General features: G+C 37.9%; 1 protein-coding gene across 8 annotated transcripts in view; it reads left to right on the top strand.

The window, feature by feature from the left end:
• LOC109096900 (bifunctional heparan sulfate N-deacetylase/N-sulfotransferase 2-like) overlaps positions 1–17,440 on the top strand; it is a 98,150-nt gene that overhangs the window by 38,572 nt on the left and 42,138 nt on the right. Inside the window, exon 4 of one of the 8 annotated variants that reach the window (XM_042768836.1) lies at positions 15,282–15,399. The exons of the other annotated variants lie outside the window; for them this stretch is intronic. The gene's annotated coding sequence lies outside the window, so the exon portion shown is untranslated. The remainder of the gene's footprint in view (positions 1–15,281; positions 15,400–17,440) is intronic. 8 annotated transcript variants of the gene reach the window in all.

Genomic DNA, 17,440 nt, shown 5'->3' on the forward strand with positions numbered 1-17,440 from the left:
AAAGTCCTTGCTAGATTCTCTGCTAAATTTGCTAATGAAGTGAGATTTTTAGAAGCTGGGATACAATCCAAATGAGACCCTTTCCCCCTTAATTTTGTTTTTTCATCCCACCACCATTCTAAAATATGAGACATTCTGCATCAAAACTTGCTCTCCTTGATGAGGCACTCACTGATTTCATTTCCTGCCTGCTCTGATTGATTAATTGATGTTGTTAAATGGCTCCTTTGGTAATGGCTTTTCTGTATGTCTTCCAAAGCAAGAGCCAAGCTAAAACACAGTCAGTCGTGGTCCCTTACGGTCAGAGCAGCTTTGTCTTTTCTGTTTGGTGTGGTTATTAGCGTGCCGTGTTACATCACCGGGACTGTGCCAGAGCTGACATCACTCAGCTGTGCCCTAATGGAAAAGGTTGGCTCTGTTTATTTTGTTTAAGTGCAGGTCAGGGCACCGTGTAGTTTTGACAAGTTGGACGCCTGCCTGCATTCAGCCATGGAAAGAAGAGACTATTCTAGTGCTTTGGCTTCTCAGTCCCATTGTATTTAAGCAGGTGGTGTCCATTTCGTTGATCAACCTTTCAGGCTGTGCTATGGCTGGCTGTGCTTTTGTAGATCTTGGAGAGAAGGTTAGCTGGGTTAGGTCAGATTGGGTTCACACAAGTGGCAAGTTATATTAATCAAGTCACTCTCATTCAGGGCCTCTTAGTTTGTTAGGTCAGTAGCATAGTATACTCATACAGCTTAATTAAGTTAAATACAATTAATATAATTATTATATAAATAACAATGATTAATTCTTTTTTTCCAGTATGAATTATCTATAAATGTCATACAGCATAATGGGGGAATGCCCCTATGATCAGTGATTAAAAGGTTCATCTGTGAGGAGCATCTAAATAATCAAATCAATTCACTTTTTGTTTGTTTGTTTTTTTATATTTAACAGGGACAATACACTAGGCATTGTTACACACAGACAACCATTGCCTGTTCATAGGGCATATAGCATAAAGCTAGTTTGCAGTCCTCGTCCTTGGTTAGGCTTTTACATAAATTATCGCACAATAGGTCATACGTGAAAATGTACCTAAATACACCTAAATATTTAAATTTACTCACTTCCTTGATTTCCTTTTGGTCAATTTTAAAATACATTCAGCGCTTTGTTCTTTAGTGAAAAACACATTGAAACCATTTTGTTATAATTTTTTTATTAAAGTTAAACCGTTATTCTGCGGGCACTGGGAAACACTGACCAGTTGCCTGGTTTACAATTCTGCAGCCAGATGAGAAGTTTCTTCTGTTACATAAATAATTGTCATCTGCATATATTTCACAACCAAACTTCTTGCAGTTTTCAGGTTAATCATTTATATATAAACAAAAAAGCAAAGGACCCAATATTTAACCTTGTGGTACACATAGTTTGCATTTTTGAAGTGTTGACTTCACACCACAAATTTTAACACATTGCTGTCTACAACCCAAGTATGACATGAACCAGTTTAGAGCTTGTTGAGAAGTTAATTTGTTTCCATTTATTTATGAATACTTTATGATTCACAGTATCAAAAGTCTTTTCAAAATCTAAAAATAATGCTCGTACTAGTTTTCCTTGATCCAAACTACTATTTATGGCATCTATAGAATGACATATAGCCATTTCTGTTGAATACTTTGGCCGGAATCCAGATTGCTTTAGAGTTTAAAATATTTTTTTCCCCAAGTAATTAATTAATTGTTCAGACACTAACTTTTCTAAAAAAAAGAAATTATCAGGATAATTGAGATGGGTGTATAATTACACATCTCATCAGTCTCTCCAGTCTCTGCAATTTATTCATTTCCTTCTCTTGTAATTCAAATTCAAATTGCAATTGGGCCAATTGCAATAAATTGCCCATTCGGTTCATATTCAAACTCTCAAACTGGTAGGGAGCCAGTTGTTAAATTTTGAATTTTAGCCAACTCTAGTAGCAACACCCTGGCAACCACCAAAAACTCTTTGGCATCATGGCAGCAGGTTTTACATGTGCAAGCACCGCTCGCGACATTATTAGCATCTAGATTACACTGTACTCCAAGACTACATGCCAGTCTTTTGTGTTGTTTTCCCGCATTCAATTTTAAATAGAATGCTTTGGGCAACACTTCCTGCAGATGTTGAAGAAATGCACTGAACATTCAATCTATACTCAGGGTTTTTCTTATGGAAATGGAGCCCTGAAGCTTTAACTTTCAACAAATTCCATCACACCCTTTTGCCATAAGTCACACGCTCACATACACCGGCTCCCTGCCCCGCACATGCCCGTAATCCTGCCATAATGAGTGTTTCCCTGCCTGCTGAGGTTCTGTCTCATTAGCTTTGTACTAATGGAGCCCTACAGGTCTGGCCACACCGACTTCTCCAGCACCAGGCTAACGGTAACCCATCATGATGACTATTGCCTGATGGACAGCTGGCCGGCTGACCTGAACTGAGACCTCATCACCAGGGTGAATTCATATTACTTTCACTGCTGCTGTCATTACTGGTGACCGTGCACAAGGGGGTGATTTGTACTTGGCTTGCTTGAGAATTAAGAGCAGCGATGAAGAAAGAATGAGAGGGAAGAAAAGGAAGTCATCTAAACCAAGGCCTCTAGGGTTGCTGCAGTGCAGATGGCCTTGTCAGAGAAGAAACTGTCATTCCTCTCTTTCTCTCTCTCCCTCTTCCTCACTCTGTGGGGTTGAGGCTGGACATTTGTCAATGTCGCCCACTGCCCTGCTCTCCCTCAGCTATCACGGAGACAGGAAGAGGCTGTTGGCAAAGCCTAGACATTGGGTGTGAGCTGAATCTGTCTTAGTCAGTTTGTGTGTGTATGTGCATGACCGTGTTCTGGAGTTTGTTTGTGTGGAAAATGGTATTTGTTGCATGCAGCAGACCTGAGGAAACGCAACATTTTGAATTCACTTTTCAAACTGTGTTAGTCTCTGGCAGTGCCTGTAGGTTAAAGGTAGGAAAATCAGGGAGTGATTGCATGTATGCATGTTTGTGTGTAAGCGAGGAATGCACAGTGTCGATGATTGCATGCTGCTGAAAAGCTGAGATGGCACGTTTCCAGGTACTTTGAGTGAGACTGCAAACAGCGCAAGTCTGGGAAAGAAAACATCCAACAAACTTCATCCAGACACTCTATTACTGCATCAGCTTTACATTCATAACATGATATTACGAGACGACTTCAGTGCACCAGCTGCCCTCTGCTACAACTTTCAAACAAGTGATAAGCAACTCAGGTTTGCACAGCTCCTCGTTAAATTTTTTGCTTAACTTAATTTTTTGCTTAGTAGTTCACCAGCACATGAAAATGTACTCATCCATATGTCTTTATGAAACTTTGTGTACCATACCAGATATCAGTTTTTTAGCAAAACATTAATGCATTTAAAGTAATTCATTTTTTTTCTTTACAGAATAAAAAATATTCAGACAACCTGTAAATTATACAGCTTAGTGTAACTTCATAAACTGTATAATTGTTAAATCCACTACAGAGTTGGAGTCAGTTAGATTTTCTTTTAACAAAATGAATTCCTTTTGTTCAGTAAAGATACATTAAACTGATCAAAAATAACATTTATAATGTTATAATGTATAAAATATTTATATTACTAAAAAGCTGTTCTTCTAAACTTTCTATTCATCAAAGAATGCTGAAAACTTGTATCACATGTTCCACAAAAGCACTGCAACTCTTTTCAAAATCAATAAAAAGAAATGTTGTTGAGCAGCAAATTACCATTTTAGAATGATTTCTGAAGCATCATGTGACACTGAAGACTTCGTTAATGGCTGCTGAAAATTTAGCTTTGACATAGGAATAAATTACTTTTTAAAATATATTAAAATAGAAAACACTGTCACTTTTTCAAAAACATTTTTAAAAATCTTAGTGAACCATAACCATTTGAACAGTAATGTAGATAAATGTTGTATGCCACAAGTTGAACTCAAGCATCTTTACACATTTCAGTGTTTTTACTTATAACCATTTGAACAGTAATGTAGATAAATGTTGTATGCCACAAGTTGAACTCAAGCATCTTTACAGAAGAAATAAGGGCGATGATGTTTAAAAAAATGTCAAGTTATAGTGCTGCAGAGATATCAACCTTAATTAGCATTAGCATTACTAGCCACGGCCCGACAGGTGTCGTAATACCAGTTTCGGCCATGGGAGGCGATATGCGGGCAACATAACCACCAGCCAACCTGCAATACACGAATAACTCGCACGGCTTTGGGCGTACTTGAAGCTGATGTCAAGCAACCGCGCTCGGAATCACAAATCAAATCCGATAAGAAAAGGAGCCGAACCAGAGTAAACATCGGCACTGGCTTTCCATCGCTGGAGACAACTGATGGACTTGAAAGAAATGAGCTTCGACTCCGAACTTGCAACATTTCTTTTGGATTGGTAAGTAAGATGCTGTTAGTATTTCGCTAGAAGTTTGTTTTTTATATGTTTGCGTATTTTTTTCGGGAAGTTATAACATAGAAAATGTATCGAAGGCTGTTCGATAAACGTGCTAATGTTTAGTGATGGCTAGCCGTAGCTGCGTTTGATAGTAAGCTAGCTAATAACTTACCCACAGATCCGATCCGGTTTTCACCTGTTATCTACCAAAGCCCGTCTCTACCAAGCTGATGCTAAAATGTAACATTACCTAAGAAGCTTGAAATGTCTTCGATGATAATGAACCCGAGAGAGAGAGAGAGCCCCGGCCGCGCGCGCACTCACTCACTATATTCAGAGCGGTCAAGTTTTTGAAAGCGTGTGAAAAAGAGTCAATTGCGTGTGTCTCACGGTGAATGCTTGAGAGTTGGCAGCTCTGGTTATGTTGGTTGGCGCTAGCTTGGTCAACATCAGCTGTCTGCTGTCTGTTGACCAATGATGTTGACAGAATGCTGTCTGTCAAATTAATTTAATTCAAATAATGTGTATATACAATTCAAAATGTAATATGAACAAAACGAATATGAACATATTCACTGGTAAAGGTGAAGGGGAGTAGCTTGAAGATGTCATGTTTCAAAATCACTTGACATCACCCAACGTTCCTCTGGAGGCAAAACGTCCTTTAGGCTTCGGCTATGGCTCTAGGGTTGTTGTGAAGGTAGGGGCGGAGCATAGAGACTATGCCGTTTCTCGTTTGTTACTCTAGAGTAGACCAATTCACTTTATTGAGGCATACTGCCCCCATCTGGTATTGGAATGTGGAGTATGACTTGATTTTTTTGCCAGACATTACAAATGGCTCCTACAAGTTGAACTCAAGCATCTTTACACATTTCAGTGTTTTTACCCTCGGACTCCAGCAGGCACATAGTGACGATGGGAGTCATTTATAGACAGGCCAGCGGTCATTGACTTTCCCCCTCAAACGGAGTAACTTGATCTGATCCTAAAATGTGAATCTAAAGCCATCGCAATTTGAAGCTGTGTTTTTTCCATTGGCTCAACTTAACACCAGCACAACTCCATATTTCTACCAGCTTTACAATTGCAACTTTACACCAACAGCACAGCTTTACTTTACCTAGTCACTCCAGCAGCTGCTCTCAGCGGGGGTAACCAAACACCAGTGCACTCCCTCTCCTCCACATCAAGCTCAGGAGAAATTTCAGCAGTGCCTCAGTCTAATATGACTTCAGTGTTTGGTGTTTATGCTCAGTAGACTGATGTTTTTTGCTTTGGTGTAGATTAAGACTTATCAAACAGAGCAGCATGTCTTACAGCAGATGCCTGCCATTGGCATTATACAAAGATGTGATTGCAGAACAGCTCGATGTTAAGTTTACTGCTCTTTTTCAGTGTGCAGGGATCCTAAGAGATGGCTGTTCTGACTTCTGATCAGTCTGAAGTTTAGAAGGAATGATACTTCCTCTTGCTGCGCTTCCTCATTGACTTTCCCTCACTCCTTTACTTTGTGTAAGCAGCATATGGAGCATGTAGAGAGCAAGAGCGAAACAGAGCGGATATGTGAGGTTGAATGATAGCTCGGCTGTGCTGGAAAGCCAAGGGCCGTCCGTTTTGAGTGCCTACAGCTTAATCGCATACAAGAATGTTCAGGATGTGTTTCCACCAGAAGGACGAGTGGCGTAATGAAGCAGCTGGAGAACGAGAGAAGCAGAATGCATGTGAGGACGGAAAGAAAAAGAAGGCAATGGAGAGAAGAGAAACCCAGAGGGAGTGACAATAGGAGAGGGTGCAGGAAGTGTCAGCGCTTCTCTGGGGAGTAGGAAGAATGGAGACGGGACAGATTAGAGGAAAGATAAATGGAGGAAAGCTATCTGAGATGTTTCCTGCAGTTAGCCGTCTTACCAGGCCTTTGTTGAAGGGTGTAAACACAGCAATGATAATAGCTTCAGGCTTGCAACTAGAGAGGGACGAAGCCCAGTCCATGCTGACAGGGATAATGTCTGCAAGCTGCCAGATGTTTCTCATGCCTTGTTTCCTCAAGCATTATAGTTTGGTAGAAGATGCTATCATAAATCATGCACATATTCAGTCAGGTGCATACACGGTCCGAGAGTAATTTTCACTCACACAATCCCAAACACAGATGGAAAGTAAACTGACCCACGTGATTCCACCATGGAATGAAGACTAGAGATGGGATTTTTAAGGAATTGGACGAGTCTGGTTCAGATTCCACTTGATGATTAATGCGGTCATGAAAGATTGCATTAACATTTTTAAAATGTCCTAATTTTATAATACAAAAACAAAACAACAACAAAAAAAACAATACTATTATGGGTATAATGGGGTATATATATATATATATATATATATAAATACACACACACAATATATATATATATATATATATAAATACACACACACAAAAAGTTTGACTATTTAGACCAAACAGATGACTGATTTGTTAGTCATTAATAAGAACCAGCTCATAAAGATAGTTTAAGAAATCAGATCAAACTTTGTATTTGTTTTTGGGTTATATGTTACTTGTTACATGTACTTACTATACCATTAGGATTTGGTTTAGGGTTATTGCATGTAATTATGCATAATTTAGAGGTATTACTATAGTAAGTATGTGTGTAACAAGGGCACTGTTAAATAAAATGTATTGCCTTTGTTTTATTTTGTACTATATATATTTCTCATCACATTCATTTCAGACTGCCAGCTCACAACTCCACTAAGGCATAATTTCTTTTGCTGTGGAACTGCAGATTCAGCAGCAATGTAAACCGGTGCAGGAAATACTGTCATTTTTGTAAAGCATTCAGGCTGCATAGATGGAAAAATGCAGACCTTCAAGAACAGCTAACAGAACCGAACACCATAAATCATCATTCAGTTGCAGTTATTTGTACAATAAAACATTCTTGAACCTTACAAAGAATGACTGTGGCGTTCCCATCCAGACATGATGATCCCAGTGCGGAGAGACCATGCACTTCTCAACCAGAATCAAACCATAGGGATTGTCTGTGCCTTTGTTTGTGGTGGTGGTCATGCTCTCTGATGTGGTCTGTGTGTCCTTGTTAGCAGTAGACATGCTGTGACATTATAGCAGCCTGTCCGTCTATCTATTCATCTTCCTGTCTGTCTGACTGTCTGTCTCACCATATCCACCCCCAGAGAGTCTGTCATTTTCCGTTTTCTCCCATTCAGTGTCCTGAGACCCCAGCTTCCATTGCTACATTTAACATGTGCCTCAAGGGCCATTTCTAATAACATATTTTTGATTTAGGCAGAGCGTATACTGCAAGTCAGAAGCTCAGTGCCCTGCCCACATTTTAAGACTTAGAGTTTTGTATTTTCTATTACGTTGTCAGTTTCATGGTCTGTAATTCACACAACTAATCTTCTTGATGTCAGCTTGGAAAAGCTTGTGGTCATTTTTTGCTCTGATTTGCACAGAAGGAGAAAGAGCTGAAAAAAAATGGCGGAGGCAATATTTGGAAGACTTGGGTCACTGCTTTACTGGCCAGCCATTCTCTAGCGGTTTTTAAGCAAGTTGGCTTACATCTGTGGCTTTTGTTGCAGACCCTTACAGGCTTTCTGTCTTGTGTGTGTTGTGCTTTAGGGTGTGTTGTTGTAGTTCCAACTCATTGTGTGTGAGAAAATACAGGGTTATATGATCTTATTTGATATGTTTCTTTAGTGTTATTGTTTTTGAAACCCTGACATCTCTCCTTCATTTGATCTCTTTCTCTCTAGCTCTCTCGTCTGCAGGCTGATGATCGTCATCAGGATTTGCAGGTTGTTTTATTGGCGATGACAGTGGTTCATTGTGTTGTGGAGCTGGTGAGAGATAAGCTGCAGCTGAGAGAGCAGAGCAGGGATGTATAAGGGACAGTAAGGGAGTTACGGTGGGTGAGCTTGTATTGTAGATTCGTGCTTGTATGTCAGAGCTTTTGAGTGCAAATTCAGAAGTAGAAATTTAAACAAAGACTAAGTGATTATAGTTAGGTCAAGTTGTTTTGTAGATTCGTGCTTGTATGTCAGAGCTTTTGAGTGCAAATTCAGACCTCTCTGAAAAGCTAGGTAACGTATTTTTCTGAAAATAAGTTGCCCTGGGTCAAAATTGCATTGGTGTGTGAAAAAAAAAAAAGTCGCATCAGTATGTAACTATAAACATGTATTTTAGAACAGAGCGAGTGAGCGGCTTGAGCGAGGACTGTGTGATAACATTCACAGTATCCCCCAGAGTTAGATAAGTCCATACATACCTATTTTCATTTCTGTGCGTTCTGTAAGTGTTATTTGACGCACCCACCGCTAGCCTAGCTTAGCACAAAGACTGGATGTAAATGGATAATGGTAGCATAGTAATCCTAATAAGTGACAAAATAATGCAAACATTTTCCTATTTACATGTTGTGATCTGTATAGTCACAGCGTGTACAAATAACAAGGCTATATGAGACAGAGACCATTTTTAATCGTATAAATACTGGGAACTATATTCTCACTAGGCGTAGGAGCACAGTTAACGTTACTTGGGCGGAGTGGCTACTTGGGCGGAGTGATTAGCGCAGCACACGAGATGCCCTGTTGATGGTTCCGTTAACAAAACAAACGTGACTAACTAGCTAGACGTGACTCGTGATCATGGCTGACTTTGAGGATGACCTAGACTCAGAGGAATTTTACTGTGTATCAAACCAAGATCCAGAACCATATAGTTTTGAGCCAGAATACACAGACGAGGAGTTACAAAGTGCTGTAGAACACTCATCTCATCCTGATTAATAATTATCACAGAAAATGTATAAAGAATTATTACAGGAATTGATATATTTGAAATGCAATTTATTACAGCTGACCAAATATATTCAACAGCATATAATACAGTAATGTTAGATAATTGCATTACAATAGCCAAGAATATGGGGAAAGTAATAGCACAAGGCAAATAGTTTTTGCACAATGAACCCACAGACAGTAACGTTAGCCTACTATTTCACAACCATTTTCTCAAAAAAGAAAACCTGCCCATCCCCCTCCAATTCATTAGCAAGTTGAATGTATTAGTCCTGAGAGTTACATTTAGCGCCAATCATTTGTTTATTGAGCGATACAGTGTGTTCATGACAACACAATAATAACAATAAAGGGGATACAGGGAGCCCCTATTCACGTAATAGTGTCACTACTTAGGTTATTTACATTAGCATGGCACTGTTACAGTATGGCTAATGTTAGTCATCTCAAAACATAACGGAACACTTACCACAGCAAACAGGTGATCCAATTTGTCCAGTCTTTATTATCGATGGGATGGCTGTATCCTTTAGCACACGTTTCATGGTCCGTGTGGCAACTTGCATTTTTTTCAAAATAGTCATCTATAGTAAAATGTTCAGAGCAAACGAATACTTTGTGATGGTGTTTACAGGTGTGTTTGGAACTATACCCAGAACAAGTAGCCATCGATTCATCAGGTCAGCGTTTTTGGTTGGAATTCTAAGAAACATCATAGTATTACCTGGTCTCCCCTGTTTATTGTCGCAGCTCTTTACAATACAGCGAACACCCATGATTGTACACTATAAATTTACTATCTAGTAATTGCTGACTCTATTACTCCAACTCTGAGCGAACTCTCTGCTCCTCACCACGGCGCCCGTCTCGGGTGCTGCGCTAATCACTCCGCCCAAGTAACGTTAGCTGTGCTCCTACGCCTAGTGAGAATATAGTTCCCAGTATTTTATACGATTAAAAATGGTCTCTGTCTCATATAGCCTTGTTATTTGTACACGCTGTGACTATACAGATCACAACATGTAAATAGGAAAATGTTTGCATTATTTTGTCACTTATTAGGATTACTATGCTACCATTATCCATTTACATCCAGTCTTTGTGCTAAGCTAGGCTAGCGGTGGGTGTGTCAAATAACACTTACAGAACGCACAGAAATGAAAAAGGTATGTATGGACTTATCTAACTCTGGGGATACTGTGAATAAGCTAAAGTCCCAAAAAGTCGGAGTGTTCCTTTAACAAATCTTTTAAATGTAATGGTATTTAGAACAGAACAGAAATTTAAAAAAATAATTATAAAACAAACAAATTATAGTGGCATTCATTATAAACAACTATTATTATAAACACCAAGCCTAAACGAATTTGTTTGTAAAATAAATACAGATACAACTAAAATCAGGCAAAATTTTAATTTGCTTGACGTTAATTGCATTATATAAGCACATTTCAAATTATAAAAAAAATCAATGACTTATATTCCACAAAAATATGGTAGTTAAATTAATCAATGTTGCATTTTTAATAGCTGGTCAAAGTTAAACATAATCTTAGTTCAAGTAACTTTTTTCCATCCATTGAAATGTATTTACTCGTATATGTTAATTGAGTTTTAATATTGTTTTTGTTTTGAAATCTTTAGTAATCTTCTCTTTGTAGTTCTAATGTACCTTCAGCACAAATTATGTCAGAGCTTTTGAGTGCAAATTCAGAAGTAGAAATTTAAACAAAGACTAAGTGATTATAGTTAGGTAAATTTTTTGGATAATACTTACTTATAATAATAGTAATGAATGTTATATTCTTTTGTGCTCAAAACATTGTTTGACCACTGGAACACATTCTGTGTGGATACACTCAAAGGAACGCATCTGATCTGGGAACCTGAAACCAGCATAATCATTCCGGGCTTCTTTAATATTAACTAGTCGTTCCCACAATCAGTTCAAAACAAGTCAGTTTTGAAACCATAGTTGAGCTGCAAACTGTACACGTGTACATGTCTGATAGCAGCTGAAAGTGAGAGACTGATTGTTTGAGTTGTGAATGGTGTTGTTAGTAGAGATTTGGTGAGTTCTGAATCTGCTGCCAAGTGCCACTGAGACAACAAAGCAGATGGCGAGGGGAAGACGCTCTGTTAGAGCCGTTAACCACAGGCCAAACCAGGACACGCCTGTGTATGTGTGTGTGCGTGTGTGCGTGCCTGGCATTTTTTAGATGGCTGATCAAGACAGAAGCTGCATGTTGCAGGTTCGCTCTCTTGTGTTCACACTAACGGCTCCTCATCTGTCTTTAAGCTTCGCTCTCATTCTCTCCTTTAATGAGACCTCTTTCACTTCTCCACTCCAGTGCCGCTGGAGAAGCAGAGATGCTTCAATTACTGGCCTTTATGAAGGAGAGCAGTTCAACAACAGTCAGCTTTGTACCACTTAAGAGGCAGGAAGCTGATTTGTGTTACTACAGGGGAGCTCAGACTTGCTTTTGTAGGTCTACTTTCCACGCAGATCTTGGATCTTACTCTAATCAAATTCACCTGAACTAGCTAATCAAGGTCTTTGGGTTCACTTGAAAATTACAGACAGGTGCTTGCAGCAGGATCGGATCTTCAGGAGCAGGATAGATCACTGCTGTCTTGGCTGAAACCAAAGGCACCTGCCTAGGAACCCGAATTGGTTTCAGAAATATCTCAAATAAATCTATCTATCTGTACCAGGGTTCCTCAATAGGCTTCCTGCAAGAGAAAAATGTTTGGCCGGCGCTAATTTCAAATAATGTGGCATGAAGATTCAAACGCAGCATCAGAACACGACTTTAACTTACACTGTTTCTACACAGGACGCGAGCGGCGCAGTGCGACGCAACAAAATACAATAGAACTTTTTAAATCATTGATGCGGCGCAGTGCTGTGTGTCAGATCCCCGATTTGCAGTGCTTTGTCGCGTCCAGTGTAGATATGATGTGACAGCAAAAACATGGCAAGTGTGAAGTAAAGAAAAGTGGACACTGAAAATAGATGATTCAAATGTGAATGGACTGAACAGTTTTGAGTGAGTGAATGATACATTTGTTATGGATGTTGGTTCGCAGTGAGCTCACAGTTTTAATGTAAGTTTGCTTTAGCCTAATTTATTTTTCAAGATCTGAGGCAAAATATCTATTGTTGCTTTCACTATGGCTATAGAGATCACGAAAAATAATATTCAAACTCACATTAGACACTTTTAACACTGAATAAAGCACATAATCATTACCTGAGATTATCACTGTCATATTTTGTATGACATATTTTGTATTTTGTATTTTGTTCCTGCCGCGACATCGCAGAAAATAAAAACCATTTCTAAAACAGAATTCTGTGTCGCATATTGCTGTCGTGGGTGGTCAGGACAAAAACTACATGTTAAAGATACTTTTTATTGCGTCCCGTCACGTCTGGTTGGGACACATGGTGTTACAGTTTGAACCCCCCAAAAAATCGAAGTATAAAAATATTAATGCTGACAGATCTAATAATTGAATCTGCAATTAGGGAAAGAGAAGAGAAGAGATCCAGTCTGGAGATGAGCAGGAACAGTTGATTTGCATGGCAGACATGGAGATCCAGATTTTTTGTTTGTTTGTTTGTTTTTAATATTCAACAGGCAAAGTTCTTCTGTATCTAAATGCAAAAAAAAAATCATAATTGTTAGAATAAAGCAGACTACTGGGGGGAAAAAATCTGAATATTTATCTTGTGACCATCTGTGATCAAATGACCATGAACAAATGTGATTATTTTAACAAAAGCAACAATAATATAATAATTGTAATAATAATATGTATATATATGTCATTGGCCCTTGGCTTGGTATTGTTGACAGAACTTGGCCCTCGGCGAAAACTAATTGAGGAACCCTGATCTATACTATAGAGAGACAGAGAGATAAATAGTAGAAGTCTCTGTTCTTTATATACACATTATTTATTAGATGAGAAAAATCATAAGTAGCTGTAGTGGAATTATAATAGATTATTTACTTTACTTTGTATTATAAACATCACAATTATAGTAACAAGTACATTGGTTTTGAATAATAAAATAATAAAAAAGTTACATTTTTAATTTTTCTTTCATATCTGTCACATCCACTTGTGGAGTAAAAATACAACAGCTGATGTATCGGAATATCGTAGGTTACAGAATGTATTGTAAGCTTCGGATTCAGACGTGCTTCGATGCCTCACAACCTCTTTGTACTGGCTGTAGACTTTTTCAGGTTTTGGACACAAGCCAAGAGTTTGTGCAAAGTACCACAGCCGTCTTTAATAAGTCTCTGTCTGTTAGCCGTGTGCCGTCTCGGAGCGATGCCGCTATCAGCAGCAGCATTGACTTATCTCAGTCTCATTTGAAACACTGTTACTTGTCATTCTAAGAGTAATGGCAGTACTATAATGAGAGAGGGTGTTCGCCTCTCAATCAGTTCTACCCTAATTAATGTTAATGCAACGCCCAAAAACCCCCGCAGCTCTCTTCATCACTGCCAGCTCCTCCTCTCCCCCTGTTCTCTGTGGTCATACGGCAATCGAAACAACATCTTCATCACTTCTGCACTTGTACATTATGTAACAATAGATATTTTGTAGTTTCACTGGTGTCCTGGCCTCTGTTCTAGTTATGGCTCACAGCACCACAATGGCCAATTAATGTTCCCTGACACAATCAGAGCATTTGCCCCGTGAATTATGGGAATGGTGTGGAAACCAATCACAACTCCTTACCTATTTTCTTTTTGTTGCTACAGTTGGCCTTTAATGTGTGTGATGGGTTTTTTGCAAAAGCTGCATCTTGCATCACGAAATAGAATTTACAATCATATAACAATATATTGTGATTGATTTTTTTTTTTTTCTCTCACAATATTGTTTGTGGTTTGTGGCCAAACTGAATTTTCATCATTCCTCCAGTCTTCAGTGTCACATGATCCTTCAGAAATCATTCTAATATACTGATGTAGTGCTCAAGAAGCGTTTCTTCTTATTATTAATGTTGAAATTAATGTTTTAATTTTTTATTTTATTTTATTCATCTTTTGAATAAAATGTTTAACATTTATTTGAAATAGAAAGCTTAGTATTAAAAAAGGCTAAAGGCTAATGCTCCATAAGTCACTTTCACACCTGAAACTTTGTTATATTGGAATAAAATGGCTTTTTTTTTTCATCTTTATCCAAGAATATACTACATCTGTTGTTTACATGTGGGAAGGATGTTTGTCTTTTGTCTGCATTGCTGCCATTCACACATCAGCACCAACATGCTGTTAAAATTGCAAAGTAATTTGCCGCAAATATTGTTGGTTAGTAAAAGAGTCCCTAACTCCTGCAGTAATCTGTCTTTATCTGCTCAAATGGAAAAAAGTTATATTGTTTCGGTGTCTGTACAGTTTGACAATAGTTTCTTTCTTCCCACAACATATGTACCTTGTATAACCATGATCTCTCGTCGCAGGCGTTTTTGTCAGAACTTTGTGATTTACTGAAGCTCGTTGACAGCAGCAGACTTACTATATCAGACCCTCCTAACTTAGTATGTGCTTAAACCATTGATCATTTTGTCAGACCTGATGTGCTGGCATTTAGAAAAAAAAAGATCGTTTTCACATATAACCTCTAGATAGAGTTAATATGATCTTATATAGAAATTTATATAAGACTGAGTATGAATGAAAGTGGTTATATTGCCTATCATAAGGTGAACAAAAGAAATCCATCTCCACCTTTGAGCCTAATTTGAGTGACTACATCAGAAAGGAAGAGAAAGACGAATATCATAAATGATGTCAGATCTGTACATAATCAGCCTCCGTTCCTGTATCTCTCTCTCTATCTCTGCTGCTTCCTCCTTCAGTGTCACAGTTTGAATTATCTCCCTCCACGGGAACATCTCAGTGTGCTTGGCTGTGAATGCCAAACACTCAATCACTGTTCTGTTTCCTTCCTCTGGTCTCTAAAGTAATAGGATTCCTCATCCGGCATGACTTGACTCTCGCTGGCCTAATTGGAGCAAGAAAAGATGGCAGACGGTTTACAATCAGACAGGAAATGCTCAAGTGACGCTCCTCAAATAGCAGGTTCGCAAATGGAAATTAAGACCAATTTTTTTTTTTTAGGCCAAATGCGAATTGGACTAGTGCTTGAATATAAATGTGCTACAGTAGATGTGGTGATATAAGCTTGAAGTGATGGGCTGGTCTGCTGATGAGTCGGCATCAGTTATTATGCGCTGATAACAGTCCTGTGTAAAACATTCACACGGCCATATTGATTCTGCCTTCACTGTAATGAGGAGAGACAGTTACTGTCTCATTTCACTGTCTTGTTCTTTATGACGTGAATCAGTATGTGGTGAATGTGAATTCGGGCACTAGCAGAGACCTTGATCCACTAAACATTAGCACATTGATGACTCAGTTTCCTCTGATATGATTATGTGGTTGCGCAGCATCACTATACATCACATCAGGACTGATATCATTTTTCATTGTAGCTATTAAAAAATAAAGTGCCACCATGAAATATGCATTCATTCTCCATTTCGTTTTTTTTTTTTTTTTTTTTTTTTTTTTTTGAGAGACTGGAGAAAACGTAACATTTCCAGTAAATTTAGTGAGTAGCTCATGCTCACTTGTTACCGTGGATTGTGGGATTTTTAAAACGAACGTTTCAGTGCCTGCCCTGGAGTGATTTTTGGCAATGATATGTCCCTTGAAATGTCTGATTCACTGGGCTTTGCACTGACTGTAAGCATAAAAATATATAGCACATACAGAAATGGGATAAAATTGTACATTTTTAAAAACATTTACCTTGTTTTTCAGCACTGTTCAATTAAATATATTTATGTATTAAACTACATATTATATTTTACATTTATACCAAATGTTGATTTAATATAGTTAATAGTAGTTAAAATCTATTTATGGCATTATTTTTTTCACTTTACAGCATTTTTACACAAGTACCTAAAACTTTTCAGAGTATTGTAGTTTTGCAGGAAGGTTTCTTAAGGTGTCTTGGAGACGTTGCCACAGTTCTTCTGGATTTATTCTGTCAGTTTTGTTCTGTTTGTTCATGTGATCCCAGACGGACTGGATGATGGTGAGATCAGATCTCTGTGTGGAGCACTGGCTGTTGTCAGACTCCTTGTGTTTGCTAATGTAAACTGATAATTCCTACAGACACACTACATCAAAAGATAGAAACCAATTTTTGTTGGTTAAAATACTAGTATCAAGACTTTTGTAGAGCAAGAGTATATTTTATACATGGTATACAATTTGTCCACTGTATTGGATCAGTGTTATTTTAGTTTTATTTCTATACTATTATAGTATTTATTCATATATTGAATTAGGTTTTTTTCATATTTTCCATTTCCATTTATCAGAGTCATTTTATTACTCCAACTTAAACTTATTCAGTTAGTAGCCAAAGCAACACAGTTTTTTAAGTTCGAGTTTAACTTTATTTCAGTTAATAAAAAACATTTTCAACAGGTTTTTTGCATCCTTCTTTTTTTGCAAGCAAATTCTAATTTTAAGAAAATAGAAAACACTTGCATTCTTTATTCTGTTTCTATTCTTACTACTTGTCATCTTTAAAAAGAGAGAGAGAGCCTCTGACACTAGCATTCTCTATACTTTTTCTTTTCTGTGCTCTTTTTTTTTTGTTTTTATATATTAGAAAAATTACCCTCTAACAGTAGCATTCTCTATTATTTTTCTATTCTTTTGACTTGTTTTTAAAAAAGACCATCTAACACTAGCATTCCCTATTCTTTTTCTATTCTATCTACTTGTTTTTCTTTTTATTTATTATAAAAAAAAAACTTACATATTATTGCCCTTTTGTTGGTTTTGATTGCTTCCATTGTCCTCATTTGTAAGTCGCTTTGGATAAAAGCGTCTGCTGAATGACTAAATGTAAATGTAAGTATATAATCTGTGGATCGGGCTTTAATCGTGGTGCTCCACATGTTCATGTTTTGTGTGGGTTAAACCTCCGCTGTGTCTCTGCTTCATTCCCACTGAGTGGTTTAATGAGACAAGAGGGGCCAAACCCAGTGTGTGTGAGACTGTCTATCTCCACAAGAAGCATGAATTAAGCATGACT

Source organism: Cyprinus carpio, chromosome A13 (genome assembly GCF_018340385.1).
Source record: "Cyprinus carpio isolate SPL01 chromosome A13, ASM1834038v1, whole genome shotgun sequence".
Classification (NCBI taxonomy): domain Eukaryota; kingdom Metazoa; phylum Chordata; class Actinopteri; order Cypriniformes; family Cyprinidae; genus Cyprinus; species Cyprinus carpio.